General features: G+C 52.5%; 1 protein-coding gene across 1 annotated transcript in view; it reads right to left on the reverse strand.

Annotated features, from left to right (window-relative positions):
• The window catches only part of CORO2B (coronin 2B), a 126737-nt gene extending 120683 nt beyond the window's left edge, over positions 1–6054 (reverse strand). The window contains exon 1 of the mRNA XM_063090375.1: positions 5846–6054. The gene's annotated coding sequence lies outside the window, so the exon portion shown is untranslated. The remainder of the gene's footprint in view (positions 1–5845) is intronic.
• Between the last annotated feature and the right edge of the window lie 14617 nt (positions 6055–20671).

Consider the following 20671-nt stretch of genomic DNA (forward strand, 5'->3'; position numbering starts at 1 on the left):
CCAGCCTCCCTTGCCCAACCTCCCTGCAGTCATGGGTCTTTCTTGACACTTCCTGGCCTATGTATGTCCCCCACTGCAGTGGGATACCCCCAAGGAGAGCGAACGCATCCTCAGTCCCACCTAGGGCCTGACACACAAGTGCTCAGCAAATGTTTGTTGAATGAATCTAGGGCCTCATTTCATTGGCACAGGAGCGAGGGGTGGGGAAGGTGGTCAGTGTTCAGGAAAGCAAGACAGCAGGGTGGAGAGGTACACAAAATGAGGTTAGCCATCCTCTCCGCACCACCCCCATGTCCCTGGCAAAACTGGCTCACTCATGGTAACCAGCTCTCCCCTCCTGCCTCACTTTCTCCCTCAATAATCTCTCCTGAGTCTCCTTACTTTAGGGTCTTGCTTTCAGCAGGATGGGCCCAGTCAATGACAACTGCTTAAGGTATTACTCCTGCCAGGGGTGATTTCTATTTCAAGGTCCAAAGGAACTGAATTCTGCAGTGGGTTCTAGGCATGGTGATGTGGGAGGGCACTCTGACAGAAGCAACCACACAGCACCATCAGCTATCCACTCCAGGCCAGGGGGCTGAGGGGCTTCTGCGCATACATAAGGCTGTGCAATCAGATGCATCGGGGGCAGATCCCAGCTCTCCCTTCACTGCTGTGTGAACAGGGCAAGCACCGTCCTCACTGAGGCTCAGAAGAAGAAGAAAAAGTGGGCATAGCAGCAGTTGTGGGGGGACACAGGATAACGGATGTGCAGTGCTCTACATGCAGGCATGCCCAGGAGAGCTTCGCCATCCTGCTGCTTTTCTAAAGCCAAGGCGCCCAAGGCTTGAGGCTCCCTGCCCCCCCCACCACCATGGTTCTCCCTGGCCCTGGCCACAGAAGGGGCAGCTTTGTTTGTGGCTCCTGAGCACCAGCTCCCCTTCCCTCTGCCCACACCCCCTTCCTCCTTCCCTCCAAGCCAGAGTTCCAGGGAAAACTTGGCCAGGAGACTTCTCAAGCCAGTGATAAGGTCTGGCCAGAGGAAAGCTCCTAGCAACCCAGGCTTCCAACCCAGCGGCCCTTCTCATGGTTTGAGAGAAACAAAGGAGAGAAAGATCACAGGCAGCTCAGGGTGCCAGGGGCCTGGCTTCCAGGAGGGAGAGCCGGGGGTCACCGGCCACTGTGGAGGCCAGGGTGGCAACATGGCATGTAGGACAGGTGGCTGCCAGACCTCGGTAATCACAGCCTGGTGGCTGAGCAGAAAAATCTCAGAAGTCACTCCTCTTGCCTCTGCCACCGCCATGACAGGCCTCAGAGCAGGGCACTCCCAGCTGGTCACTTGGGGGAGGCAAGCCTCTCCATTCAGGTGCCCTCTTTCATCTAGGATAAGTTCTCAAAGTCTCCTTTCTGGAACTTTCCCCCATCTTCCACCTTTGAGTCAGTCTTTGGCCTGCTAACATCGGGAAACTACTAGAAGCTTAGAAAAATGCACTCAGTTGAAACCCACCTAACCTGAGCCTGCCATTAACTTAGGGGAGCCCCAGTCCCCAATGAGCCACATCTTCCCTGTGTTCCTTGGGCAAAACTTCTGGGGCTCAGTTTTCTCTTCTGCAAAATGGTGGAGTCCACTACACATCTTTAGAGTCTCTTCTGGCTCTAGCAGTCCATGGATCTATAAATACAGATTAAACCCAAGCATCAACATCCATGGACTATTTCAGTCTTGCTCCAAATCCTGCCAAATCTTGTAATATGTACAGGTACCCCAAAGGTCTATAACACACACTTACTAACATGCATACCCCTTTGATGAGTGCTGTGAAAGGTGCTAAAAGGAATGAGACATAATCCCTGGTCCCAGCAAGTTCACAATTAAGTTAGGAAGCCAAGGAGCACGTTCATAAAACAATCAGCGAATGACTTAGCATCTTAGGCCTTCACCTGCCAGCTGGTGTACAGGAGCTCCGAGGATTGAGAAACGAATGTGGATCTGAACCCCAAAAAGGCCAGTTTAACAAGACAATTCAGGCCCTGGAGTAGCCTCAATCCATAACAACTTGAGTTTGTTCCCAGATATTATAATGACTAAGGCAGGAAGGCAGACTCAGAGTCTTTAAACGACAGATTTGTGATAATAAAAACTTAACCTATCCTTCAGTTTACGCAGAAATCCCCTTTCCCAGAATTCCAAATTTCTTAGAATCCCAAATTTCCCCGTGCATTCCCGCAAACTGATCTTTCACCTGGAGGTCCACAGGGCAAGCATAACCAGCATTTTCTTCATGAGTTAAACAAAAAACTCAGGAACTAAATCCCTTTGTCGCCTTCCGCCAACATCTTTCTTTCCATCAACTGTTCCATATCCTGGAAATTCCACCAGATTCCAGATCATAAAAGCTGTTAGCTCTAAAATCAAACTCAAGGTGTTAAAATGGTTTCCTATAAATGCCTCAAGCTAGGAAAAGCAGGACTGAGCTCAGGGGAATCAGGATATATCCAGAGCAAAGATCAAGGTCATTTAAGAGTGGGGTCCTGGTCTCTCTGCCCAGAGACCCAAGCAGGACTGTGCTCTGGGACCCATCTTCCCCTGCCTTCCACAAGGAGGTCTGGCTTGCAAGGAGCCAGGATGATACAGATCAAGGTTTAGATGCTTTATTTGGCTCACTGTTCAAATGAAAGCAGGACACCAAATTTTTGGAGCCAGATTATTTGTCCCAAGCATATTAAAACAGCCAAAATAGACAGAACGGGAAAAGAGAAAAGCAACTTTTCATCTGCACCAAACTAGCCTGACAGAGTAAAAACAGATAGAGGCTGTTTGGAAGAGATGTACTTTTCTCTTCCACCCACACAGTATGAATCAACTCTGAAGTCAGGACTACCACAGGGGAGAAGAGGGCTAGCTATTGGATGAACTGCCTAAATCTGAAGGTCTTGAAATACTGCTGGGGAGGTGGGATGCAAATTAGACATTACCATAAGCTATCTCCTTCCATGATACCTAAAAAGCACCTTACTTATATCTTTCCATATTACTTACATATTACAGCTCCCTAGGTCAACTACTAACTTCATTTTCACAGATGAGAAAACAGAGGCTCAGAGATGTTAAGGGACTAGCCCAAGGTCACACAGTAAGGAGCAGAGCAAGAGCAAGGCCTAGGTCTTCTGCCCCCAGGTCCTCTGCTCTGATCACATGTTTCAGGTTCATTCCCACCAGCCTGACAGTGGCAAGACAGAAGGCCTGGGAGGCAGGCTGAGCCCTTGACAGGCTATGTGGCCTTAGTAAGTTACCTCCCTTCCTTCTCTGGGCCTCTGTTTCTGCAACTACAGAAAGGGAAATAATAATAGCATAGACCTCATAGGGTGTCATGAAGATTAAATGAATTGATATGTACAAAACACTTAAAAACTAAGCACTCTGGAAGGGTTAGCGGCTTCTATTGTTGTTGTTGTTGTCTGTTGATCCCCTTGAAAGCAGGAACCTAGCACCTGGGAACTGCCTGCTAATTAATTAGTATTTATTAAACTAGTCTAAATTAAGATTAGGAGTCATTCTCATATTCCTAGCAAGTGTGGAGTGCCACAGAGGCAGAGGACTGGACCAGATGACCTCAGATGGCTCTGGAGTTCAGCATCAATGATGGGGGCTTCCTACAAATTAGCATGAGTACACACCCAGAGCGCACCTCCTCACATCCCACTCTCTGGACAGCCAGAACCTCCAGGATATTAACATTTGTCTCACGCAGGGACCAGTAAATTTAAGTCTATGGCACGAACATCATGTAAAACATCCACCTTCTCTGAGCTTGGGCAGGACAAAAACCAAACTGCAGACACGTAGTGGACTTTTAACATGCAATAAATATATTCCGCCCTCCCCCCATAGTTTTACTTTTAAAGACCAAGGCCTAATCTAGATAATAAGAAACAAAGAACAAAAATGGTCATAATTTGGCCCACTAAAAATATAAGGTGGAAATTTTCCTGCTAGAGCAAAGTTTCTTTTTGGAAAAATTAATGTCCTCTCCCTGCTGTCTGAGAGCCAGGACAGCCCTTGCCCTCCTTATACAGCCCAGGGAGGCTCTGTAAGGTGGAGGGCTGGGCAACTGAACTTGGCACTTCCACAGCCCCTTGCTTGGGTTGGTTTAAGAAGTGGCCCAGGGTCAAGCCACCCTCCCCATTGTCAACCAGCAGGGAGGAGGAAGGAAAGTATGCCAGAGCCAGGGGGCCCGGGTCTGGACCAGCCTCCATTCTGCCTTACTGGGCCACCTTTGCAGGTTACTTGACCTCCTGTGCCTGTTTTCTCATCTGTAAAGTGGGAATAAGAACAGTAACCTATGCCATGATGTCACTTTGAGGATTAAATGAGCTAACACATGCGTGCTGCTCTCACCAATGCCTGGCATGCGGGAAGTAACTGCGGTGAGTTGTTTTTGACTCCAGACATTGGCCCATCCTGTTCCCTCTGTCATTTACCCACTCTTAGCTCCCCTCCTCTCATCTGCTACCTCTACTCATTCTTCATGACTCAACTTAAAAGTCACTTCCTGACCCCCCCGACTAGGTCAGGCCCCTGTACTGCTCATTTGATAACCTCTAGGACATGCATTAATTTTCTGTCTTCCTGATATTAACAGCTAACACTAACTGCCATGCTTCACATGGATCGGCTCACTTAGTTTTAATAAAAATCCTTTTAAATGCTACTATTATCAAACCCAATTAATGAATGGGGAAACAGATCTTCAGAGAGGTTAGGCAACTTGCCCAAGAACACACAGCAAGTAAATGATAGAGAGCCATCTGTCTGACTTCAAAGCCAGCATTCTTAGCCATTGACAACCTCTGATGACTGGGGGGCCATCTCAAGAGAAGCCCTTACTTCTGGTAAGGGCTGTAGGCCAGTACCAGAGACCTGCATCCCCCACACAAAGCTACCTCCATGGAAACGGAAAAGGTGGTCCTGCCTCTGAAACACCTTGTTCTGCTTGGGGCCAACTGCCCTGCCTAAGCAGCCGTATTTGATGTCAGACACCCCGTGTAGGATGCCCTCCTCCCCTAGAACCCTTCCCCAAATTATTTATGTGGATCCCAGCTCCAGCAAAGGCCACAGGTGAATCTAAGCAGGACACATCCACGGGTGTCACCCTCAAAGCAAACCAGCATGTGTCAAGCACATCTTCTATAACAGGGCCACAGACACAACAGACAGCAGCCCACTGCCTTAGGATCATGCACCAGTACGAAAGGCCAGGAAATTAGATAAATGTGTTCTCTGGGCTCAGACAGCCCATGCACAAATCCCTGCTCCCCACCCACTAAATCTGTGACTTTGAGCAATTCACCTTCTCTCACTAAGCCTCAATCTACCTCACAGTTGTACAGAGTAAATGTGGCCACACGTGCCCAGTGCCTGCTTAATAACTGTTATTATCGTGATGACGATGATTAATCTGCATGGGATGTGGGCCGCCATGTGATCGGATTGAAAAGGTTCTGGCTCAGGTTGGATCTGGGTGTGCATCCGCCTCTGACCCACATTCGCTCTGTGACTTGGGTGTGGTCATCTCTCCACTCAGACTCTGTTTATTCATCTGCAGACAGAGGGGACCCTCCCCACCACGGGAGCGTTGAAGGGATTCATTGCAGTAACCCCTGTATGTCTTCTGGAAGCAGGACAGCCTGAGCAAACTTGAGAGCTCCCACTGCTGCGTTAATTAATTGGAAGAAGGGTGCCAGCCAGAAACCAATTACAAAGTCCCCCCAGGGGCCTCTGTGGGGGGGAGAGGGAGGGGGGCAAGTAAGGGCCCTCAGCAGCTCCTCCCCCGCTCCCCACCCCCACCCCCTTGTGCCTCCTTACCAGCTGGTCCCACACTCCAGGCCCACAAAGGAGAGGTTCATTCTAAACAGCTTCTTTTCATGTGGAGGCCACTGGATTTGCATCTGTCCTTCCTTGGCAGGGCCTGCCCGATGCCAGCTGCTCCCAACTTCCCAGGCTACAGGCTGCTCCCGGCCCCTGGGCCTGAGTCTGAGGGGCCCACAAGGAAGGGAAGGGGAACTGAATGGAGCTGATCAGGAAAAGAGGGAAGGAGACAGGGCTGGGCACAGAGGAAATTAGCACATTCTCTCATCTCCTGGACATCAGACAAATTCTGTGGCCAGACACATCCAAATCAGAATCTGAGCTGCCCCAGTGCCAGGAGCCAAGACTCCAATGCTGCTGCCGCTGGCTGAGGCCATGTCTGCCGCAGCCTGGGAGAGAAGTGGAAAAACTCACTCCATCACCGAGCTGCCAGGCCTGATGCTGCCAGGCCCTTGGTCCAGCCAGCGTCCGCGCGCCCAGCCAGCCAAGCTCAAGTCTGCACTGACTTCACAGAGCCGGCCAACTGCAGGGTGGTTCTGGGGCCCTGGGGAGCCTCACAATCCTTCCCAGATGCCTCTAAGAGCTGCCATAGGTGTCAAGGGGGCAATGCCCTGGGGCAAGGGAACACAGGACTCTGGGCACAGTCAGGAAGAAAGTAACTATCATCTTTCTGGAGAGCGAGTTGCATTGCCTAGAGGGTGAGATAGTAGGGAAGGAAAGAGCCTGCATTGACCGAACACTTACAGTATATAGGCAAGACAAACCTCTCCTGGCTTGTGCCCACTGGACCCTGAGATTCCTAACTCAGTCCTTTGGCACATCTCTTACATATCCATCTCCTCTTAGGTCTTGGATGGCAGGAGCTGTGGCTAATGTGTTTATGTCCCTAATGCCCAACACAGGGCCTGGCCCAGAATAGGTGCTCAGAGGGCACAAGCTGACTGAATGAATGACTGTTAGCCACATACCCTCTGGCACGAGAATGCTAAATATCTGGAAGGAGGACTGAGAGGATGGAGGAGGCATAACGGGTGTGTGGGCAGAGAAGGCAGAGCCCCACCCAGCCCCTAAGTGAGCTGGGTCTGTGCTGGTACCTCTGGGTCTTCTAACCGAGGCTCCATAGGATGCTGGCTCTCTCACCTCCTCTCCCAATAAGACCCAGACAAGAAAGAGGTGCTGGGGTACAGGCATCTCCTGGGTAGGCTAGATTCTGGGCCAGGGAATTGGAGGCAGAAGGGCCATGTGATCCCCCCTGACTATCCTGACTCTGGGTGTAGCAAGGCTCCCAATACCTTGAACCCCAGTACTTTCTCTCCAAGGGTAGAGGCTGCCCAGCAGAGGGAATCCAGATACCAGACAGACAGACAGGAGCAATGCAGTGGTATAATCGGAGTGGGGCCCAAACACCTGCCTGAGGTCCCCTTTGTAGGGCAGCCTGGTGGAAAGAGCACTGACCAGGAGTTGGAAGGATCCAGGCCCTCCAACATCAAACTTGCTGGGTGACTTTGGACAAGTCACGACTTCTGCTCTCAGGGTCTCAGTTCCCTCATATTCCAAGGGAAAGTCAAGGGTGGGTTGGTTTGACTGCTCCAACATGCTGTTCTCCTATGGGTTGAATCCACGTTTATGAAACCTACAGATATAGAGGGCCACCTGTACTTAGTTCCTGGCCCCCTGGCCCCCTGGGCTCATGTCAGGAACTTGACAAGTACTTAGCTCATTAGCATCTAGCTTAACAAGGCACATCCGAGAATTGGGGAGCTCAGTCCCTATAAACTACCTCCTCCCTTACCTTCTGGCCACATCACAACCAACATCCAGGAAATTGCTTCAAAGGGTCTCTGAGCAGCAAAAAGGGGGTTGCAAAGTCCTACATTACAGATCACAGGCTTTTCTTATAGCCCATTAACCTGTACTTTATACACAATTCTAGCATATTTTGTTCTCTGTCTTTCCAATTGATGGCAGTTTAGAAGGAGATATTAAGAAGCGTGGAAGCATTGTTAGTCTCGTACATGACTGAGATGGAACAGAGATGGAAAATTATAAAAAGCAGGCACAAGAACTCAAAGAATAAGTCATCTGGAGTTCCTTGTCACTGGAAAAGCAGCCTTCGCTCACTCACGCCTGACTTGCCCTATGGAGCATGCTGGACTAAGACTGAGAGGAGGCAGTGCCTTGACCTGTGGAAATTTGTGATTTGGGAAGCCACATCTGGGCCCTCTCCCGGCTCGCTCTTCTTTTTTTTCTTCCTTTCTTCTCCTCCTAATTCCATTAATAAAGTAAGGTAGCTTACTAAAATACATACAATAAAACAGAGTTCAAAACATAACAAGGGAAAATGCCATCAGGCTAGAAGGTCATAGTCAGAGATCTGCATGGCTGTGTGTCCTTAACGCCAGGTAGGGCAGCAGTTTCAGAAATCCCCCAACCTCTATATGCAGCTTCACCAGCTGTTCCTCACAATAAAGGGGACTGGAGCATGTATGAAAGAGAGAGGGCTAAATGGAAAACTGAGGCTCACCTCCTCTAAGGAAGTGCTGCTTAGGATCTAGCAACTTGCCATCTGCTTTGCTGTTGCCCACTTTCCAGGCCTCTCCGGCTCTGAACTCCTGGAATCCATACCTAACTCTGGCCCAGAAGACACTGCCTTCAGGGACCTGACACAAAGGCTAAGGCCTGTGTCCAAGGGGCAGGAAGCTGGTGTCCACCCATGAGCCTTTGCCTGGAGAAGGAGCAATGAGGACTGGGGCCCTAGATACTGACTGCCCTGTGGTCTCATCCTCTGACCCATTCCCTCCCCCACCTTCCACCCCCAGTGTGCAAGCAGTGATCCCACCTCCCACATTCCCTTGAGGGTTCTCCTTCATATCTGCCTTGTAACCAGACCATCCCCCAGAGAACAAAGAGCCCCATAGTCTCCATCAAAGCTAACTTCCTTGCCAGAGTTGGAGCTATTCCAAGGCTCAGCAGAAGGAACCCTAGAGATCAGAACCAATTCCTGCTTTTTAAAGATGGAAAAACAGGGGCCCCAAGATGGAAGTGACTGGCCCAAGGTCATACAGCCTGTTAGTAGCTGATTTAGGACTAAAGGCCGGGCCTTCAGAGTCTCAGAATGTGGTGGTTTCTCCCAGGGCGCATGGGAGAGCCTCTTCCAGCAGGCTCGCAAGCAGCAGGATGGTCCCCAGGCCCTCTCCTGCACCCTTCCTGCTCCCTCTGTCCCCCACAGGAACAAGCTGGTCTGTGAAGGGCTGGCAAGAGGAGAGAAGATAGGGTTAAGGTGAGGATTTTATTTAATCCTCTGAGCTGGCTTAAGTCAAAGCCACATTGGTTAGAGCAGGAGGCAAAAGATATGGAGCAGTGTGTTGGGGGCAGGGTATGGGGGTGGGAGGGTGCTGGTGAATCATCCACTGGATACCAAGAGGCCAGGCCTAACAGTGGGCTTAAAAGACAAGTTCTCACCTTCCTGGACTCCCTGTCCTATCCATGCCTCATGGTCCAGGCCTCCAAGCAGGGCCCCTCCACCATGGGAGTACCCCATTCTCCAGGGTGCTCAGCAGTGCAGAGCCCTGGAAAGATCACTGGCCACAGATTGAGACAGACCTGAAAGTAAACCCCAGCTCTGCCACATACTTGCTGTGTGATCTTAAGCAAATCACTTCACCTCTCTAAGCCTCAGCTTCTTCCTCAGTTAAAGGGGGCTGAATGTACCATCCCTGCAGGCCTCCGGGGAAGGAAGGCTGCATGAGTTCATGCATATAAAGAGACACAGGGGAGGCGCCCAGTCAATCCTCAGTGCTATTATTACAAATCTCCCATCCTGTATCTCTCCATCCAGGCCCATCCATTATTTTCCTGTCCAGGCCTGCTTTCGTCTTTGACGTTAATAACATTCATGATAATAATCCCTCCCAGCTGAATAGAATCTGCATCATTTCAAAACACCAAGCATCCTACCCCCTGTGGGTCACAGAGTAGCCAGAAGTAGCCAGAGCTAAGGCAGCCCCTCAACCCCCAGGTTCATCCTCCCACATTGCTCCTAAGTCCCAGAACCAGGGCCAACGGCAAAGTTTGGAGTTGGGCCCAAAGACCCCAAACAAGCATGCTGTCCTGTGGCCCATCTCATGCGGGCATGCGTAGCCCCTAGCTTATCAGAAGGGGCCAGAACCACCCCTCCTCCATCACCTGCTCCCCTGACACTCCGTCTGGCCCAACTGCTCTGACCACAAGCAGGCCGCCCATCCGTCTGCTCTGGCCTTCAACTCCCCAATTCTGAGAGCCAGCTGGGCAGCTGGAAAGGGTGGAGACTAGCCTTGAGTGCATGGATTGCCAAACCCAAGGCCAAGGCCAAGGCCAGGCTGTGAGCTCCCCACCCTGTCACCTCTGAAAACTGTAGGTTCACACTCTTGATTTTACTCATTCTTCAGCTGCCTATCACTACCCCATATTATCATGATCACATTATGCAAGAGGAAACTGAAGCCCAAAGTGGAGGAGCACATCCCCCCCTCTCCCACCTCTGCCAAAGTCACCCTGGCTATTTGGGATAGAACTAGAACTCAGGTCTCCCCTGGTTCCTCGATCCTGGGCACTTTTCACTGCCCCATCTGCATTCCTCCTAACTCTTTCCCTAGGGACCCCAAATTCTCTCCAATAAACCTGGGACACTATGGCAAGACTCAAAACCCCTCCTCCAATATGGGGGGCTGCCCAGATGCCCACCTTCTCTTCCCTGTCACAGTCCCTCCCCTTATCTTAAAGCCGGCCACCAAGGAACCTTCCGAGCAGCAACTCCAGGGACTGGGCAGCGCCTTCTCCACAGAGTGGCTCTGGCGTGGAGCCAACGGTCCTGGGTCGGACTGCAGAGGCCGGCAGGTGGGGTGGGGTGTCCCCCTCCGCTGGCCTCCTCACGGCGACAAGCCCTCCCGCACCCACTGCTCAGCACAAGTCCCTGCCGGCGACGGTCCCCGCGGCGCGCTTCACGGGGGACACCACGAAGCTAGCTGCCCAACACAGCTCTCCAGGGGTTAAAAATGCAGCACCCTAACAAGGGTTAAAAATGCAGTCCCCGGGTTGGGCCGGACGCGGAGGGACGTGCTCCAAACCACAAGGGCTGCCAAAACCGCATCCTCGCCCTTGTGCGCAGTCCTTGGGGGCTGGAGCGACTCGAGCGACCGGGGGAGCCAGAGCGGCGCGCGCCGCACCTTCCCGGCACCAGCGCCCCCTCCCCACACCCACACCCCCGCGCCCCCCGCAGCCCGGGCCGGGGGCTGCAGGCGCGGGCGGGTCGCGGGCACGGCGGGCGCAGCGGGCGGGCGAGCGGCGCTTACCTTTGTGACAGTCATGCAGAAAGTCGGCGGCAGTGCGGGGGCGCGGGCGCGGCGTGCGGGGGCGGCGGCGGCCCGAGGCGGCGGCGTGAAGGGGGTCGGGCGCGGCTAGGGGCGCTAGCGGCCCGGCCGGCTCTCGGCGCGCTCCCCACTCCCCGCGCCCCGCGGGCGGCTGGGCCCAGCCTGGGGCCGCGCTCCGGGCGGGCAGCGCGCAAGGACCGCTCGTCGGCGCTCGCCCGCCGCTTGTCGCTGATGTCAGCCCCGAATGTGCATTTATAATAGATGAGCCTCCTTCGCCGCAGGAAGGCGAGGCAGGAAGAAAGGGAGCGAGGGAGCGGGCCCGGGCCGGGGGGCGGGGAGGAAGAGGGGCCGGGAACTCGCTACAAAGGCGGAGGCGGAGGGAGGAGGAGGAAGCGCAGCCCGCCCGCTGCAGTGCCCCGCGCCTCCCAGCTCGATCGCCGGCCGCCCGCCGGGCACCCCCGCTCCCGGAGCCCGGGGCAGGTTCCCAGGCCCGCGGCCTTAACCCCTTCGGGCCCGCGGACGCCACGCGGCTGAGCCAGGCTGGCTCCTGGCACCTGCCGGTTGGGGAGTGGCTGGCGACCGCGGCTCTCGGGTGCCCCGTTGGCCCGGGGACGCTGGTGAAGTCACTCGCTGGACGGCCGAGGCGCCACGCGGGCCGAGAACACTGTCGGGCTCGCCCCCTGGAGGTTCGCAAAGTTGGCCCGGGGGCCGGGAGCCGTGAGGGTGGCGCGGGAGGCGGGGAGGGGCGTGGCGGCTGCAAGCCCGGGAGCCCTGCCCGCACCCCAGCCCCGCGCAGACCCCGGGTGCAGACGGGGTCGCCAGACGAGCTGGTGTAAGCACGCGTTTGGATCTAATTCCTGCGGCTATTAGCTTGTCCGAAGGCCATCGTTCGTACTCAGTTTTGCAGAGGACACTGAGGACCGCAGTGGGAAGTGACTAAGACAAGGGCTCACGACCGTCCCGGCCCGAGCAGTCTCTCCTGGCGCCCGCTCTTTCTACTTCGCCGCGAGCTCGCTAAGGAACTCCTGGTTACAAAAGTGCGTTCTAGAGACAGGACTGGGCCTGCGCTAGGTGTCTACACCGTCTTTGAGTGCAGCGCTACTCCGGGGGGCACACGGGTGCGTCCCGTGTGGTGAACTCATCCTGACCTGGGTCACATCCTGTCCCGGAGCTGCTGCAGGGTTTTGAGGACAGTCACCTCAAAGTGACCTCGTAAGTCTTGAGAAAGGAGTCCCCCTCCCGAGTACCTGGGCAGAGCCGGTTTCGGCAGAAACTGAACCGCGGAGACGGAAGAGGGGAAGGGTTGGCAGGGGTGGAGGCAGAGGGGTCTTCCATGCAGCACAACCTCCCCGCAAGCCCTGCAGTGCAGGCTTCCTGCTCCACCGCGATTACACAATGCGATTCACCAGGACAACACACAACGTCATATCTGAGCACCTGCTCTGTGGAAGGTGCTGCGGGAACAGAGGAAATCCGATGCCGATGCCTGCCTTCAAGGAGACCACTAATCCGGATAGTAGTAACAGAGTAACCAGCATCGGTGAAGTGCTTTGGAGATCATCGCTACTTTTATTTATATTTTCTACAGTAACCCAAAATGCAACAGTATGAGGAAGGAATTGCCATCCCCACTTTGCTGATGACTAAACAGATTTAGAGAGGGCAGGGGACTTGCCAAGATCACGCAGTGAGAGAGCCTGGATTTGAACAGAAGTCTTTTAAAATCAAGCCCAGCATTGTGCTTTGAATCTGTGAGCTCCAGAGTCCATTCATACCTGCTGCCTTATTTGAGCCTCCCATGTGTCTTGGGAGGTGATTAGGCAGCTCCTAGTCCCCGGAGGAGTTCTGGCCACTTACTAAATCTCTTGAGTAGCAGACGTTCTGCAGGACTCGGGCACCTCCTCTGTGCCAGACCCTTCCTAGGCGCGTTCCCATTGTTGGACCTCATGCCTTTGACCACACTGTTTGCCTATCAGGAATGCCCCCCTCATTCTTCTGCACTAACCCAAATGCATCCGGCCTCCCACTCCACCTCCTTGCCACCTGTTGGACAACTGTAGCCCCCAGGGATCTCCCCTGTTGCATTTAGTTCTGAGTGCCCGGTCTCATCTTCAGCTAGCCTCTGAGCACAAGGGCATGCCTTCTCTTGTTGTGTACCTCTGGGCACACAGTAGGTGCTCAGCAAATGTTTAATGCCACCAAGAACAAATCAAGCAAAATAAACCTTCAACCTGCAGCAGAACCCATTTTAATTAGGCCTGCGAAAGCACTTTGCATCAGCAAGCCGTCCAGCATCAGAAGTGGTCACATTTTGTGTCTGGACTGTCTTGGGTGGGTCAGCCTCAAGACAGAAGGATGGAACTCAAGCCTTTCCAGGGCCTCTCCAGCCCTCGGACCCCACTGGAAATTGTTAAAGGGTAACTCAAGAACACCAGCCCCCCCGTACCCATGGCTGTGACTTGTCCACTTTTATCTCTCATGGATACTTCAGATCCCAGATTGTCCTCCTGAGCTACCCAGCATGCCTCTTGGCACCTTCCTCACCATCCACCCTTGCTGTGAGCTCCAGGAAAAAGACAAGTACAGCTTGAGCCAAATGCAATTAGGAACATCAATCTGCTGCCCCCAACCCATGTGACATGTTCCAAAGGCAGAAAATATTTCTGATCGCTCATGTGCTGCTGGCTGGCTCCCTTCTGTCACATCTCCCATCAGAAGGCAGGTCTGGCAGAACAAGGGCCTCCCCAAGAACTCTGCTTCCCCTCTGCACAGTCAGGGGCTTGGCCCATGGGAGATGATCAGGAATATGTGTGCTTTCTATGGTGCAGTTGTCCACACCACAAGGCCTCCCGCTCTGGGTGCCCAGTAACATAGGCTTAGTTTGGGTTCCCCCCAGAGCAGAGCCTGAGAAAGGAATTGGATGCAGGTGAATTAATTGGAAGGTGATCCCAGGAGTGGAAGAGTGGAGTGAAGGTGGGTAGTGAGATTGGGAAAGAGGAAAAGCCAAGATAAAGGTGTGTTCTCAAGGTCTCTGCTGGAGGCACCTGGGCAAGGAGGGCTCAGTTCCTCAGAGACCTCTAGAGTGTGTACAGAATTGCCTGTAGGAGTCAGTCAGCAGGAGTGGGTTGTCTATCCACACTTCTCTTCTCTGTTGTTTGAGGGCTGCCCCTGAGGGCATCACCTCCTTGCACTTCAGGGCTGTGCTTTTGGGTGGGCACAGCACCCCATCAGCTTCAGAGATTGGCCTGGGGCAGAAAGTAGAAGGTCCCCCAGCTGTTACTCGGGGTGGGATGCCCTCAGCTCAAGTCTGAGCTCTCGGACCATTGACTGAGCTGCAGGTGAAGTCAGAAGTAGGTTAGGCTGAGGGGACATGTTACACATTGTGAGTTCACTGTACTTGCTCTGGTCTCTTCTAGACGCTTTCATGCCTCTATGCTTTAGACCACACTCCTTCCTTAGCCTCGAAAGCCTTTACCTCCTTTCTCAGCCTGGCAAACTCCTGCTCATCTTTCAAAGAGCAGCCCAAATCTCACCTCCTTGTAGCTCTCCTGATGCTACCTCCATGGTGACCTGATTCACACTGTTTTATAGTTACCATCATGAAATATAGTTGCTCCTGTCTCTTTTTATGAGCTATGACCATGTTATCTTCTCTCTCTCTTTTTTGTTAATCGCAAGGCGAACACATAGGAGATGCTGGATAACTGCCCTGCCAATTCGATAAGGCTACCATGGGCACCTTTAGCTTCTGCCTTAATAACTCCCTGGGTCTTGCCAGTTAGCTCAATGGTTAGGGCATGGTGCTGATAACACCAAGGTCCAGGGATTGATCCTGTACCTGCCAGCTGCAAACAAAACAAAAGAAAACAACCCTGGCTCGAGGCCCAGTCCCCTATAGCAAGGCCTCAGGACCTCTCGACATGAGGCTCTGCCCCACGTAGTGTGTTCATTTGCACAGCAGTTGCCCAGGTCCTATACTGGCTGCCACCATGGAGTGGGGAGGGCTTGGTCCTTGCCTGCAATAAGCACTCATCCCAGACCATGGGTGGGTGCTGCATTGTAGTAGGGGCCAGAGAGAGATTCCCAAAGATGTGGAGCCCCATAAGAGGGAATTGCTCCTCCAGCCTCGTTCATGCCACCTTAGGACATGTGCCCACATTCTGGCCACCCTCAGTTACTCAGTCTTCCAAGCCCTGCAGATCTTACTGTCCCTGTAGCTCTCAAATCCTTCCCCTCCTCTCCATGTCCACTATGACTGCCCAAGAGAAAATGCTGGGCCGCTCTGACTAGTCCTCCTGCCTCCTCCCTTGTACCGATCAGTCCATTCTCCACCCAGCAGCTCATGCACTACTGCTTAAACACACATGGATCTGCCTGCTGGAAACCCATTAGGGGCTCCCTGCTGTCCTCAGGATGAGGCCCAAACAGGGTTCTCCAAGACCTGCCCCCACCCCTTGCATTTCCAGGTTCCCTGTCTCGTCACACTCTTGCCTTTCTGTTCCCCTCAGCACCTGGCTGCTTCTTCATTCTTTCCTCAAATGTCACCTCTTCCAGGAAGCCTTCTTGCATCATGACCAAGATGGTTTAGATGTCCAGCCTCTATGCTACTTTCCACAATCCCTGAGTCTTCTCCTCTCCATGTAGTTTTAGCATTCCCATTTGTGTGACATCCTACTGGAGAAGGAGCTGCTAGAGGGAAGGAACTGGCTATTTCTCTTGGTAATTCCAGCACGTAGCAAGGGCTTTGCTCAGTCAGCTTCTGGTCTCTCTCTTTCCCTGTATGTGATTCTCCTGGTTCCCATTTTTCCCTTTCTGTCTCTTTTTTGTCTTCCCAGCCTCTCTCCCTAACTACATGTCTCTGCTCCCACCCTGAGGCAGGACAAAGTAGGGACATGCCCCAGAGAGGCTGCTTATAAATATGCAGAGACTGGACCAGCCAGGGCCTGCACACCAAGTGGGACAGGAGGGACACAGGTTTGCCATTAGGGTTTTGCACGTGGGACAGAGAGGATGGAGAAGGTCAGGGGCACGTGCGTCTCTCTCTGGCAGAGATGCCTCTGTACTCTGGCGAGTACCTTCACTGGGTAATAAAGCCCTATTATGTTTCTTTGTCCTTCTTATCCTTTCCTTTTGCCAGTGCCATGAAAAATTCTTTTTTCATGGACCAAGAACGTGGATATGCTGCCAGGTAAGAACCCCACCCCTGTTTCTCTGTTGCATTCACCTCTCCTTACTTCCAGTCTCCACAGCTGTCTTCCCCACACTTCTTCACCGGCACCACCAATGCCTGCTTTCCCCATTCTGCCCTCCCCGCCCCAGTTCTCTCAGGCCTGGGTGTGGGGTTCTCATCCCCCTTCCTCTCCCCTTGACCTTCGCAGTTTCTCTCTTCCTCCTGTCTCTCCTCCAGCTCTGCCCCTCCCCACCCTGTCTGCTTATTTTTGTCCTCTGGCCCTTCTCACCTCTCTAAGTGTTTCTGTCCCCACCTTCCTGTCTCTGTGGATATGTCTCTCTCTGTCTCTTCTTTGTCTCACTCTTATTCTCTTTCTTCCTTTGTCCCTCTCCCTGCTTCTCCATTGCCTCTGCACAACATACACAACACTGACTTTGGCATGGGGGGATGCTGGGCAGGTGGGAGCCCTGCCCTAGGGGTGTCATCCTTCACCCTGTATCTGAGGGGTGATGACTGATGAGCCACCTGAAGGCAGGCACATCTGGGGCCTCTGAGGACTGCATCCTCGACTAGGGGACACCCTCCCCAGAGCAGCAGGCTCTTAGTCCTTGATTCATTCTGAGCTTGTGAGTTGTGTGCAAGTGATCGCGTGTGGGACTCTATGTATCCATGTGTGTGTGTGCATGTGCGCAATGTATGGAAATGGACCAGAGAGGGATGAGCCACAGAACTGGGCTCAGTGAGGGAACACCGGGCCAGCCTCATCCCAGCGGTCTGCTCTCCCAGCTCTCTCTGGGTCCATGACAGCAAACAAGTATGTTCAGCCATGGAAGAACAGATGGCTCACCTGGCAGGGCTGCCTGCCAGACCCTGCATGTGCAGCCCAGAGGCAGATGTGCTCCAGGCACATCCACTACTTTTACACAGTGTAGTGGGTAGGAGACGGGCTCTGGAGCCACAATACTCGGGTTCAAATCCCTCCTCTCCCACTTACTCCTGTCTCTGTGATCAGGTAGTTGTTAACATCCTTGTGCTTCGCTCTCCTCTTCTGCAGAATGGAGATCTTAGTAGCACTGGCTTAGAGAACTGATACTAGATCCAAACGATAGAAAGCAGAAAGCACTTGTATCCACTCCATAAGTGCTGTTATTCCTATTACTAATGAACAATGTGTTCCCATTATCCAATCCTTCTGCTTTCTATTCAGTCCTCATAATATTCTAGTCATGGTAGAATAAACAACTATTATCACCCTCATTTCTCAGGAAAGGAAACTGAGGCTCAGAGAAACTACCTGGTTTGCCCAGGCTCACAGCTAACATGTACCAAAGAAGGCCAAAGGCCCAGGTCTGACTCCACCTGTGCTGTACTTTTCACCACCCCGAGCATCTGCCCAAGACCCCCCAAAGGCAACCCATCCTCCCTAGGGCAGAACCCCACTTGCCATCAAACCTTACCTCTCCCATGCTCCACTACCTGCAAATTCAGACTCTTCCCTGTGCTGTAGATTAGGGCTCCTCAAGGGTGAAGAGGAGGGAATCAGGAGACCTGAGTTCTTGCTCAAGTTTTGCCGTATGAGCATGTGGCTTATCAAGCCTGGTGGCCTAAGCACTCCACAGTCCACTGTGTGTAGAATGGGAGTACAGAAGCCCGTCTGCTTAAGAACAACCAGCTAGCAAACACTCTAAGCTGTTGACAGGCTTCAGTGAAGGAAAAAAACCTGCCATGCCGCCAGCCACCAACAGAGGGCATGAGCGGCCTCTTGTGTAGAGCCACTTGAGACCTAGGGGCCAGATTTCCAGCCTTGAGGTCCGTTTCGATCTGAATTTTGATAACCTAGTTGGCGGTTTTCAAACTGTGAGCTCCAGACCAGATTCAGCTTCACCTGGGAGCTTGTTAGAAATGCAAATTCTCAGGCCTATTGGTTTAGAAACTCCTGGTGAGGCCCAGCAGTCTGTTTAAATAAACCCTCCCCTGCCCTCCCTCTGGGGATTCTGATCGCTCCCACTTCAGGCTGAGAGCCACTGATTTACATCATAAGGTGTGGTGAGCTCCCTGCCAGATAAACCATGAAAGCAGATGTGAAAGAGCTGTTGTCACCTTCCATCTCCCAGGCAGCATAGTTGAATTTTAACCTGGGCTTTAGTAAGTGAAACTGGAGGCTTTTAGAATCTTCAGCTGAAGACAAGCACAGCAGGGAGTGGAAGGAAGGAGAGGGAGCCTGACAGCCCCAGCAAGGGCCAGCAGCTTTCACACCTTCACTTAAAATCATATGCAGACTTCGTGGCTCCAGGTATCATCCTGGGTTAGCCGCATTTGTCCCTCTGAAGCTGACCCAGTGGTGGGCCTGGCAAGTACCCTGATTGCCTCGTGAGAGAGATGCTCCACAATTTGGGGAGCAAGAGTGGGAGCAAGGAATTGGAGTTCCACGTTGATAGAGTCTGATGCATAGTCCCCCCCAAAGCTCATGTCAAAATCTGATCCCTAACTTGGAAATGTTGGGAGTGGCTTGGGTCATGGGGGTAGATCCCTCATGAATGGATTAATTCTTGCCCTGGGTGTGGGGGTCATGAGTGAGTTCTCGCTCTGTTGTTTAAAGGACCCTGGCACCTCCTCTCGGTCTCTCTCTTGCTTCCTCTCGCCATGTGATCTGCTCGTACCCGCTGGCTCCCTGCCACTTTCTGCAGTGAGTAGAAGCAGCCTGAGGCCTGTGCCAGATGCAGCTGTCCCAGAATTGTAAGCCAAATAAACCCCTTTGCTGTATAAATTACTCAGTTTCAGGTATTCCATTATAGCAACACAAAAACAGACTAATACACATGTAACAGCCCAGCAACCTCCCAAATGCCCCTTCAGCCAGGCCAGTCCCTGCAGTGACCCAAGTCTTCCTCACTACTGACCCTCTGTGTCTGGAAGTGTTGTCCTCCAGGGCTCCGCAGAGAGCCCTCTCATTCAGTAGGGACCCCCTACCACACCCCAGCTACACTGTCCTCTCTCCCCTGAGCTCCCAGCACTTACCACTTCCTGGAGCTACACACCTCAAGACACCTGTCATTACTGCATTTCAGTCACTTAGTTGCCAAGTCTCTTCTTGCTCCAAGATGTTCTGAACTCTAGTTGACAAGGACAAGGCTTATCTCTTCTCTTACAGCTGCTCTCAGTGGGTGCAGGCTGTTGGGCAAATATTTTTGTGTGTGGGAACTGTGTTTATATAAACTATTTGATTTTTAAATGTAATGCAAAATTCTTGGCCCCATGAGGTATTGTGATTTATTAATGAGGGTTTAGAATAGTGGGGAGAGAAGAGGTATTAACGTCTTTGTTTATTGTCCAGTCAGTGCATGTGAAGATTCTTTGCAGGATCTGAGAACTATTTTTTCCTGTTCAGGTCCAACAACCATCTTTTCGTGTTCTTTATTGTCAAATATGCCATTCCTGCTTAACTTCTTATGTCTCCCCCATGAGAAAAAGGTGACAATGCTGTTATTCACAGTGCCACAGCTCTCAGGGACCCGTTTGTAATGAAACTATATGGATCTTCATGCTCTGCAGTCCCCTGCTACTGTGTATTTAATGCTGGTGGCACCATTACTCACGTGTGGAGGCCCACGTGGCTGGGACAGAGTGGGAGAGGAGGGATCTTTGGATGTTGTGGGGAACTTAAAGAAATTGATGTAAACATTCTTAGGCAGCTCTTTAAAGACATATTTACCATCCAGAGCACTATCCCCAAACTCTTCCACAGCCTGGGGCATGGGTTTTAGAATTCAACCATCTGTCACCTCTTTTTACTTTCCCTGTGCACTTTCTTCAAAAAGAACAATATCCTGATTGTTTTCTGCCATCATCAGAAATGGGGACCCAGGATCAAGCACACAATGGTGACCAGTTCCAGAGCATTCCCTGTACTAGGTGTTTTAGGTCCCTTGTCTCAATCGTATTCACCACAACCCTAGATGGGTTTTTTTTTAAAGAAAATGTAATTTTATTAACATTATTTTTTACATTCTAGGATGTTGTTGCAGAGCAGTTGGGAGGGAAGGGGAGAGGGGAAAGGGGAAGGAAATGGGATGGAAGGAGGAAGGAGGAGGGGTGGGATTGAGGCCTGTGGCACCCGCCTCATTCCCACAGGGGAGACCCGAAGGCTTCCAGTGGTGGCTTGGTCGTTGCTGGACTGGGTGAGATGTCAGGGGGGTGTGGCAAAAGCCCTTGAACCCCACCGTCCCAGCTCAAGAGCCCGGGGCCCTTCTTGTTGCAGCTTGGTGGTCATCACTAGGCTGGCTGCACGTGTTGGCAGGGCATGGC

The sequence above is a fragment of the Cynocephalus volans genome, chromosome 3, assembly GCF_027409185.1.
Source record: "Cynocephalus volans isolate mCynVol1 chromosome 3, mCynVol1.pri, whole genome shotgun sequence".
Classification (NCBI taxonomy): domain Eukaryota; kingdom Metazoa; phylum Chordata; class Mammalia; order Dermoptera; family Cynocephalidae; genus Cynocephalus; species Cynocephalus volans.